The sequence below is a fragment of the Montipora foliosa genome, chromosome 8 (genome assembly GCF_036669935.1).
Source record: "Montipora foliosa isolate CH-2021 chromosome 8, ASM3666993v2, whole genome shotgun sequence".
NCBI classification, from domain to species: domain Eukaryota; kingdom Metazoa; phylum Cnidaria; class Anthozoa; order Scleractinia; family Acroporidae; genus Montipora; species Montipora foliosa.
Genome location: NC_090876.1, coordinates 16,732,676 through 16,744,440, shown reverse-complemented (window position 1 = coordinate 16,744,440; position 11,765 = coordinate 16,732,676). Strand labels below are relative to the sequence as shown.

The 11,765-nt window shown below is 38.1% G+C and overlaps 1 pseudogene; it reads left to right on the top strand.

Annotated features, from left to right (window-relative positions):
* LOC137968325 (zinc finger protein 709 pseudogene) overlaps positions 1 to 11,136 on the top strand; it is a 28,654-nt pseudogene extending 17,518 nt beyond the window's left edge.
* The last annotated feature ends 629 nt before the right edge of the window (positions 11,137 to 11,765 follow it).

Here is an 11,765-nt window from a genome sequence, read left to right as displayed (position 1 = left end):
CACGGGTCAGCTACGCCATTCCTTAGTAGTGCAACTCATCGTAAGAAAAATCCTGGATCCACCCCTGCGCAACACACGCAATTGTAAGCTGAAAGCTGGCAGACGGGGAGGCTAGTATGCGGTATTCAGCAGGCATTTGATGTGGCACCAGCAGAGAAGGATCAATTTGAATCGCTCGATGGTTATGAGCTACTCTCCTTCGGCACACTGAACATAGTTTTTATTATAGTTTAACTGGACCAGGACCTGGGAGTTAATATTAGGGAGCGTAAGCACGCGCGTTTTTGAGACGCGGACGGCAACCGGAAGAGAACATTTCTCGTGCCAGGACAGTGGTGTCTCCTAGATTTTTATACTAATCATCTCTAATGGAGAAAAGATACTTGGGAATGTAAATGTAGTAGTGTCAAGACAAGATAAAAGGGTAAGCAGCTCACTTCCGGTTGCCGTCCGCGTCTCAAAAACGCGCGTGCTTAAGCTCCCTAATGTCGCAACAGAAAAGAAGCCGTATCAGCTGAAACTCAGCGACTGAGTTTGGAATAGTACGCCAGACTTGGGGCCAGGAAAGTCTTGCGACGGTGTGCACTAAATCCAAGATAGCGCAAAAAGTTCACCCGATTTCTGAGAAGAGTGCGTGACCACACCATCCCGAAAGCCGTCCCGTTTGCTTAAGTAGGTGTGGTGAATCTTTTGGACGCGGCGCGCACACATTAGAAAGCAGAAATACAATGTAAAGAACACAGCTTAAAGGGAAACTACGGCCTAGAAAAACTTTCTCTGAATCGAAAGTTCTTTACCAGTATTTTCATATACTTGACCACTCGTTTGGGCTTAATGTGTTTAAATAGCCAAAAATGAGCAATTTTAAGTCCGCCATCTTTGTTTTTGTGTATGCAAACGAGGCTATGACCTAGCAATAATCAAGGATTTCTCCTGATAACTAAATGTACTTGATGTAAACGAGGAAAACACAGGCGAGGAAGCAAAACTTTGTAGACTTGAATCTTAATCCAGAGGGTAAATTGTATTAATAGTGGCTCGACCATCAGAACAAATTTACCTCGTGGTCGTGTATATGTGAGTTATATGCAGGAGGTTTACGAAGCAAAAGAGACCTTGCAATGCTATCCTACGCTCATTGCTGTAAAATAAACGCCTGGAAATCAAGTTTAATCTGTCTACCGTGGCTTTCTACGAGATTCCTGTTACAACTTCCAAACAAACGATTCCATCGAATGGTAAGAGTGAATAATTTCAGTGGTGTCTATAAAGCTAACAAAATTATAGAATTCAAGTTGTTTATTTTTCTGCCTGGAAAAGCGCATAACAGTGAAAGTCGTCAATATATTGCTTGATTCAGTTTTCTGCCTCCAATGTAATGATATTTTGGACTGGTTGACTAAGATTTCAGTATGAAGCGAAGGTGACCAAGACCAACATTCATATACCTAAAGATCCCGCTTGAAGTCCGTCTTAGCAAAATGACAGACCCGAACAGACAATATAGCAGTCAGGTTTTCAGGTTTGAGGAATCCATTCATTTATTATTTTAATTCGCAGGCAAACATTTCTTTAAATTTCATTTTCCGGTGGAATCTTCTGTTTTCTTATTTAAAAGACATGTGTCTAGTTTCATCCCCCTCGAATGCGTAAAACGCCAACAGCGGTAATTGTTGCTGTGAAAAAAGCTTTGCTATGATGTGTATTGAGCAACATCTGATAGTTTCGTCAGCGAAACAAATACGTTTGCTGAAGCATCAAAGACCGTTGTCGGAAAAGAAAGAAAGCGAAAAAGAAAAGAAGGTACACTTGTGGAATATTTACATGTTGCATGTTCAAGGTTTTTGTCTTGTTTACATTTGCTCTGGCTGATTTTGCCGCCCAGTTTTATTGACCAGAGAATCCACAAATACTAAGTGATTTGAGTTTCTGTAGCATTTATGGCCTACTTGGCCTACTACCTATTGAACCACAAGACGGTTTACCATAGTTCATCTTACACTTGAATTTCTTGGAGCAGAAAGGTCACACAACATTGAGAAAGTGATCGGGGAACGAAGAACTTGGTAAGGTCGAACACCTTTGTCAACCATTGCTACGTCATAACAGGTCATATCGAAGATGACGCTCTCCAAGTCACGAAAGAGGCAACTTCAAAGCATTCTTGTCACATTTTTACAGGGAACTGGACAAAACGGCAATTATTTTCGAATTCCTGAGGAAAAGTTTTAGTAATTCAGAGAAACCTTTTCTAGACCCGTACTTTCCCTTTAAGAAAACACAACCAGTCGCCATTACACAAAGACACTGTAGTTACCCGTTAGTTGTACAGTGTCTATTTCTTTGCCGATTTTTTAATAAAGCCTTTATCTGAACACTCCTGCACCTGCAAAATTACCCTACACATTGCTGTCCAGGTCAGCTAGTTCGGCTGTAGTGGGACGGGGACTCGGGGATTGGGGAACTTGTGGACGTCGAGAATCGAGGATGCGGCGACGCATTTTCGAAGTACAGAATTTCAGAAATGGGAAAACATCCTAACGTAAAAAGGAAGTTGAATTCCTTATGTTATTTTGCAATAACGATTATCTCTATGTTTTTCAAGTACCAGCTAAATACGCACTGAAATTCAAAAATTGGATTCTCTAAAAGTACTTCTCGCCACCCGTCACAGATTTCGACTGAGAAACAAAGCAGGAGACCTAATGGCCCATTACATTGCTCCAACACTGTAGCCGAAATTTCACGTTTGCAGCGTTTGTTGTTGTCATTGCTGCTCAAATACTTGAGCCTTATATAACTTCTTTTCTGTAAGTGATGTTTGAATACCATGCCAATGTCGTTGTTGGCGGCATTGTGACTGCATCTTCCCTGGCGCTTGTTCAATTTGTTACCTTAGTTTCATGAGAAATTCGGGTTGTTACCGTTGATATTGTCGAAAATGTTTGTCATTACAGGACCATGGACAGAAGCTAAGTAACTCTTGACTCCAGTGTGTTAAGGCTTTACCAAGCTCATAAATTGGCATATTTTGGTTCCACAAGGAAGTATTTATCCAATCGACGTTAACTTAAAATCTGCATAGTTAGCATTCTACTCGCTCTTTCAAGTGAAATGTGTCGCGTTATTTTTTAACGGCCAATTTAAATATTTTATCGGAAACAAGGATGGAAAACTCATCTTCAAGTATCAACGTGTTTTGTTCCTTGCTTTAGTAATCCTTTTGATGCATTATCATTCTGCCATATCCCCATCTTAACGGAAAAGGCAAACTAAAATTAAAAGAAAAAAACAGGTCAAAGTCACATAGATGTCCATAAAAGTCCGTAGTTACTAAAACATGGAACCAGCCAAAACCACCCAAAACCACCCAAAACCACTTACAACCTCCAACAAAACCAGCCAAAACCACCCAAAACCATCCACAATATACCTTAATACGACCGGTTTGTGTGATATTTTCCGTGACATGGCCGTCTGTGTGATGTTGCGTGACTATCACGTCGGTTTTGGCTGGTTATGGCTGGTTTGGCTGGTTCCATGTTTTAGTAACTACGCATAAAAGTCACAATGAAAATGAACAAAATATGTATAATTATACGTTAACGATTGTTTTAAGCAGTTTCAAGCAAAAAGTTGACGGATTTTTTTAGGGTAGATGTTCCCCAATGTCAAAAACAAGCGTTATGACGTCACTAGTCAAAAATGTCACGTGACACAGACAACTACGAGTGAAATGAAAAGGTTAGCATGCAGAAAATTAAAGATATATTTACTATACCTTTGTTTCACATTGCACAAACGAGGAACATAAAACCGGGGTACAACACAGTTACGATCAAAAGACGAGGACTTTTTTGAAATATGATGAAAAGTTGAACAAATGGTAAAAATGCGTCACCACGTCCCCGAGTCCCCACGGACCCTGGTTCCCGAGTCTCCACGTCCCCTGTCCCCGCGTCCTCGTCACACTTTTCAACACAGCCAGCCATTACAGTCCCCATTCCAGGTCGTCCAAAATTCTGGTTATTCTGGGTACATGGCGTACTACATGAGGCTACGTTACATGACGCGGTCACACCCAACACACCCACTGACCAAACCTGGCAGGCTCTGATACTGAAATGGCGTCGGGTTTTGCTTTGACCTCTCTTGACCGAAATCTTTGTTATTGAAGGTAAGAAGAAGTTGTTGCCTGCATTTAATAGAATAGGAAAAAACACATATGGTACACTGGCTCGATAAGTGTCTTCGGTGGCTAGATAAATTTGATAGTTACAGAATATGAAGCACATTAGCAGGGGGATCGTCGATCTTTTTGAATCAAGACTCATCCTCGGTGTAAAAACCTGTGAAACTCACAGATGACGTAACACAAAGGAAAACAAAAGAGCTACCACGAGCTAACAAAACAAAGAAAAAGTTTCACAGGTTTTTACACCGAAGTAAACCCAAAATCAAGGAACGACTTCAGCTCATCCGATCACCATTATTTTCGATTCCTAAAGGAATCAGAAACAAAGAAACAGGTAAGAGTTTTGGATGGAAATCCCTAATCACAAAATTAACAATCCGCCGCTAAAACAGCCTCAACGTGATTTAATCTATATTTAGGGAAAGTTAAATATAACGACCAAGTGGTTTGTCACTAAATATCAAATTGAAAACTTTTTCCTACTCCTGAAGATCCAAACTACTATGATTCCAACCTCAGGCAGCACAATCAGTCAATTCAGTGAATGATGCATGTCGATCCAAACGGTTGAAACCCAAAGAAAATTTGACAAAAATAATAATATTCTTGAAAACTGATGTGTTCCTATCATCACTTCCCCGTCCACGTGTCACTTTCTGGCGGGTTTATGTGCAATATCAGTGGGTTTTTTTTTTCTCCAGCTTTCTCTCCTCTCTACGAGAAGGGAAGCCTTGAGACAAAACAGCCAACCCTTGTTCTACCAAGGCAAGCAAATTCCCAAGAACAGTCCAGTGGATTAATTTAGCTTTTTTCACTTTTCTTAGCCAATTATCTGCAAATTCAACTGAAACAACAGGACAATTGCTGCTTCCCAGCCTAAATTTGACCATTTTCATTTTGTCATTAACCACAGTGCTCAACGTTGTGACCGCTGAGGTTGCCAATGCGACCAGATTTTCCTCACTGGCGACTGACTTTTCACACTCAGTCGCCAGCCTGGCCACTATATTATATTATTATTTAATTTTTTTATTCATTAAATGAGTGCATTGAATGGCCAATAGCAGACTATACTTCATGCTTTAACGTAAGTTACATTGTATTTGCGACTGAAGCAATTTAAGCACAATTGAACTCTGAGGTCCAGTGCAGCTACATGTATGCAGCTTGAAATCCGACTAGTATCACATCTATCAAGATCAAGCTGCTAAGAGCTTTAATATTTTACCTGAATGTGTAAGGAAGTGTATTGACTTAAAGAATCTCAAAAGGGTTTTCAGGTTAGCGCGCACGCGTAAGCCACTCACACAATTCTAAAAGCTGCTTGCATCAGCAGATTTCTGGTCAGCAAGTTTTTTTTTTCTTGCAACCTTGGTGAGCAGGATATTTTTTTCCCTCCTAAATGCTCTGCAGGATATCTTTTTTCTCTCCTCATTTCTCTGCAGGATTTTTTTCCTCAAAAAAGTGTTGTGTTTACATTTACAGAATGTAATTACATTTACATTGTGGTTATTGCAGTAATAGTTCTAATATGGAGCTGCAAAGCCTTAAAATGTTATAAGCTTCATGTTTTCGGAATGTCATTCTTTAGAATCATTTAATATTACCTAATAACAATTTTCTCATGTTATAAAGTGATGCTCCACAGGTAGATTTGAAAAATTAATGTTTAGCTTCTTAATTTAAAAAAATAGCTAAAAACAGCAAAAAGTAGTTCAGAAGTGCTCATAGCATGGTAATTACTGCTAGAATCATTAGTTACAATTTAAAAGTGGACTGAAATCTCCAAAACGAATGTGAAGGCAGAATTAAAGTTAGTTGATCAGGGACTAATTTGTTATATGTTGTCTTATATTATAGAAGACATTGCAACAGAAAGTAATTACTTAAAAATAATTCAGTTGAAAAGATTAAAAATGAACAAATTATTTTTCTTTGTCTAATAAGACTTGATTCTTCAAATAGAAAAATTTACCTCCATTACTGCTTGTGATAAGCTAACATTAGTTTGGAGACAGTGTGAGCCAGCAAGCCAGAAATCCCTGATCCCAATAACCGCAAGCTACCTAAGGAACTGTAAGCTAACTGCAGTGCTAACTAGGCTAGCCAATGTGAAATTAATTTTAGGCTAACCATAATGGTTTGCATGACTCCTATGAGTTGGAGCCATGTGAACCGAGGAAGCAAAAAATCCCTTATCCCATTATAAGGGCAAACCACAAGCCACCTAAGCTAACTGTAGAAACATTCTGACATACATGTATATGGCCTTAGGCAGTTGTATTATACTCTTGTCTACCCTTCTTAAATAACATTATGATATCATTAGCTTTGGCGGTGCATGCAAAACAAGACTCACAAGGGTAATGACTAAACAAAATCAATGTGTGCAGTGCATGGTCTTTGTTCCTAAAACAGAAATCCTCAGATTCAGCATGTAAATAGCAAACTAGCAAAAGATAGGAATACTTTATACAGTACGGAACATATGTTGACCGAAATGTAAAGGAAAAAGGGAAGGGAAGGAACTTTATTTAAGTGTCTACATGTAGTCTATATAGTGCTGGAGAATTAATTGGGGACACTGTAAAGTGAAATTGACAATCAACGCAAATCAAGTTAAATGTTGGTTTTTTAAGAGAGGGGAAACCGGAGTACCCAGGAAAAACCTCTCGGTGCAGAGTAGAGAACCAACAACTCAACCCACATGTGACGCTCAGTCGAGGAATCGAACCCAGGCCATTTTGGTGGGAGGCGAGTGCTCTCACCACTGCGCCATCCCTACACCCCCCGAATTCCTTAAAAGTACGGTAGTTTTCCTTAAGCAGTTGTATTATACTCTTGTCTACCCCTATTAAATTATGGCAGGGAGGTCAACCCATAAAGTCTTCAAAATGAATATTAAGAATTGATTGGGATGAGATCATAGATGATGTCATAACGCTTGTGACATCATTTCTAGTGACGCCACATTTCGTCTTTTATGCAAAAAATACTTGTTGATTCCGTTCGATGTATGATATTTAAATTGGGACTCTTTGCAATTAATTTTTAGCGACAATTGTCTTTACAAGTAGGAAACGAAAAGCTAATAGTCCTAAAAACTCCCTCTGAAGCAAAGTAAAGTCAATTGACCTCTTTAATCTTCATGATTTGACACAAGTACACTAGGCCTCATGCAATCTTGGCAAAAAGTCAAAAAATGCACGAAAAAGATGTCATAGGCATTTCAACATTTAATTTGATTGGTTTATTTTGGACCAATCACATTCTTGCTTAAAGTACAATGCGTCAATAGCAATGAACTGTTCATCGCAGTTTATGAAACGTTTAAAGTTTGTTATTATCGATTTTAATATGACTCAAACAAACGCCAATTCTCGGTGATTAATTGAGAGATTTCAGACCATAATCTTGGAACCGGGAAATAGAGTCCAAAATCTTGAGTCTCCCGGATTATCTGGGAGAATTGACACCCCTGCTAAGGTATCATGAGCTGGAGCAGTGCATGCAAAACAAAACTCACAGTATTGACTAAAACAAGTCAATGTGTATGGTGCATGTTCTTTGCCCACAAGAAAGAAATTTTCTTTAATATGGTGGTAACCAGCTCAAAAGCCAATGCTACCAAGTCCACAGGCTACCATGCACATATGTTTTTGGCTAGGTAATTTTTCTTCTTCTATGTACATTGCAATAGATTCATTTTCTATTAAAAGTACTAATAATAGTATTAACTACCCTGTAATTGATGTACATGTAAATAGTGCATAATAAAGAATTGAATTGAATTGAATTGAATTCAGTCTATTCAACTCCCTCAGAATATTATTATTTCTGCTGCAGCTACAGATGTATTCCTTTGGGTTTCAACCGTTAAGATCAACATGTATTTTCATAACTTCAAACTCACACACTACAGTTAAGCTACCTTTGGTATAACTCAGAAATTTACAGTCAAAATTTCATGCAGCCTAAAGTTAAACTCAGCTAGGCATGCCAATAAATATGTAAATTTGATTAAGAAATAAAATAGAGAAATAAATGAATAGATGAATCAAGTGCTGATATAGATTTCTCCAATTACTTACATGTAGGAAATGCTAAAGTTCATTTAGGGCTGGGAGGTGGGCAAATTTTGACTACTTCATCTCTGCACATTCTTTAGCCTGAAAAAAAAAAAAGAATGATGAAATTAAACCATAATAATCATTATTATTGCCAGGGTATAAAACCCTAATGAAATCCCTGAACATAATATTATTATTTCTTTCTTTAAGACGAGTGGTTGTTTGGTGCCCTTTATTCCAGTGTAGTTCCCATAATTTTATGGTATGGTTAGTTCACGTCAGGAGCTCATAGCATTCAACAAAATTGTAAAAAAAATAAAACTACTTATGTGGCCTTGAACTACTGTAAAAATACTAAAACTAGAAGTCCGAGCTTTCGCCTCTCAGTAGCATCAACTGTCCCTGATGATTGAGTTGAGCGGCAAAAGCTCAGACTTTTAGTTTTAGTATTCATAGTAGTTAAAGGCCACATAAGTATTTTTATTCTTTTAGTGAAAATGCTACTGAAGGACAACATCCAAAGATTTCAAAAAAATGTGTTCTACTACTCTTATGGTGCACATAGTGAAGTACATGTAGACATGGCTTCAAGACCAGATCCCATGTTTGAATCCCAGCATGTGCATTGCAAAGTTCACTCAGCTTTCCATCCATTAAATTTTGATGATGGTAAAATGAGTACACAAATGTATCAGTATTACTGTCTGGGAACAAGTTGGGTATGTGAAGGGTTGGGATCCCACTCACCCCTGCCATAATAACCATAGAAGTCATTAAAAAAGGGGCCTTAAGTTTGTCTTTCATTTCGGTCAGCCTCTTGTCTCATCTTGCCACTTACTGAAAGGTTTTGGATGTTCTTCACTCATCACAGAATAAGCTAGTAGGGTGACTTAGATGATGAAGTCTTATTGCTAAACTAATCAGTCAGACAATCATTTCCTTTCAGGTATATTTTCTTTGTGTGGTAATGCAAGACAAGGTGAGGATGAAAAAGAAATCAGTAACACAAAAGCAAAACTCTGCTAAAAAGAAAAGAAGTGAAAGGAAACATGAAAGAGCTCCTGATGGAGAAAAGAATTTTAAATGCAAGCAGTGTGGCAAGTGTTTCTCTGGATCAGGAAATCTGAGGAAACATGAAAGAGTCCATACTGAAGTGAAGAATTATGAATGCAAGCAGTGTGATAAGTGCTTTAGAGACAGTGGACATTTGAGAAGACATGAAAAATCACACACAGGAGAAAAGCCTTATGATTGTAGACACTGTGACAAGTCTTTTAGTAGATCAGAAAGTCTGACAGCACATGAACGAATTCACACTGGACAAAAGCCATTTAAATGCACACAATGTGACAAGAGTTTTACCATCTCAGGAAATCTGAGAAAACATGCAAGGGTTCATACTGGAGAAAGGCCTTATGAATGCAAACAGTGTGGCAAGTGTTTCACCACAGCAGGAAGTCGAAAGATACATGAGAGAATCCATACTGGAGAGAAGCCCTATGAATGCAAACACTGTAGCAAGTGTTTTTCAGAATCAGGGAAACTGAGGAAACATGAGAGAGGTCATACTGGGCAGAAGCCTTATAAATGCAAACAGTGTGAAAAATGTTTCAGTCATACAGCAAACCTAAGGGCACATGAAAGAGTCCACACCGGAGAGAAGCCATATGTATGTAAACAGTGTGAAAAGTGTTTCAGCACAGCCGGAGGTCTGAAAAGTCACATAAGAGTCCACACTGGTGAGAAACCTTATGAATGCAAACAGTGTGGCAAGTGTTTCAGGGAAACAGGGAAATTAAAGGTACACCAAAGGATTCATACTGGTGAGAAGCCCTATGAATGCAAACAGTGTGGCAAGTGTTTTACCCAATCAAGGCATTTAACGACACATCTCAGAGTCCATACTGGGGAAAAGCCTTATGAATGTAAACAGTGTGGCAAGTGCTTTAACCAAGCAGGAATTTTAAGGACACATGAAAGAGTCCATACCGGTGAGAAGCCTTATAAATGCAATCATTGTGGCAAGTGTTTTAGGCAAACAGGAACTCTAAGGGCACATGAAAAAGTTCATACTACAGAGAAAATTAGGACTGAAAGTAATTTTGCAAGTGTGTTAGTGGAACAGTTAAATTTAGCAGACTTTGAAGAGTCCTTACTGTAATGTGTATTGTAATGTCTAATGAGGCAGAAAGTTGGGGAGTGATGAAAGAAATCATACTGCTGACAAGCCATTCCAATCATTTTAGTGAAGTAAAAACTTAGTAATCAAGTAAAAGTTAATAGTTCGTTCTGGTGTGTGCTTTATGAATGCCAGTAGTGTGGCAGGCCTTTATTCCACACAGAGGAAACGAACAAGATAATCCTTACCTCTACCAACAAATATTGCAGGGATTGTTTTACCACACAAGAAATGTAATGGCAGTGAATAAGTTGCAAACCGTGTGGCATGTATGTTACATTTAAATAGAACTACTAAAAAAATAATAAAAAGACATGCCTATAGGTCTTTCAGGAGAAAATAATTTTGGGAGATTTAAAAGTTCATATTCAACTATAAGACTATTGTCATGAAGGCAATTTATGTGATAAAAATCATCTATGGTGCAAATAAAATTGGCTCTAACATATACTGCACCCTTGGTTGATAGGTTAAGTCAATTTTTTTTTTTTTTTCAGAAAATTGTATCAAACTCTTTTAATACGTACCAATGCATAAGCAAAATTAATGGTAGACAAGAAGTACTGTAGATGCATTTTAAAATTACATTAAGGTAATCTAGATTTCTTTCTTTTTCGTATTGGTTATAAGTAATCACAAAAAGCAATCTAGATTACCTTGGTAAGTATCTCTTTTCGCAAAGTTTCATTGCGGCACAATGTATACTTTTATTCTGCCCTTTGTGTGAAGGTCTCTGTGAGAGGTCACTATTAATTAATTTGACGAAGTCTAGAAGTTGTGTCAAGTTAATCAGATTATGATTGGCAGCCATTTTCCTTGAGCCCTTGCTATGTGGACATGTGGGTATATCACTGAGATACATGTAATAATTTTATCACATACTGCTTTGCATTCCAGTTACTTAAATTGTTTTTACCACTGCATAGCAGTTTGTCGGATCACAAAAAAAAAGGGTTTGTACGATCTTTTCAGGGGCAGAACCATGATTCTAAGGTAATTAAATCCATTTACTACATGTATTACTTTTTTGCTGAGGTTTGTGGCACATGAAAGTGAGGTTCCTTATCGAACTCAGCAAAACAAACAATGTAACAGCAGCAAAAACCTGTGTAGGAGGTTATATATTTAGCCGTACAAAGCCATTTACATGTATTTTCAGAAGTCATTTAGATCAACTCAAGATAACTTTACAGATCTCCCTCGTGTTTATTACAAGGTTCTCATCAAGGCATGCAGGCTACAGTTGTAGCTGCTGCAAAATTACGAAAAAACAGATGAAAAAAGGTACATGTAGATTCCTCTACAATGCCAATTTATGTTT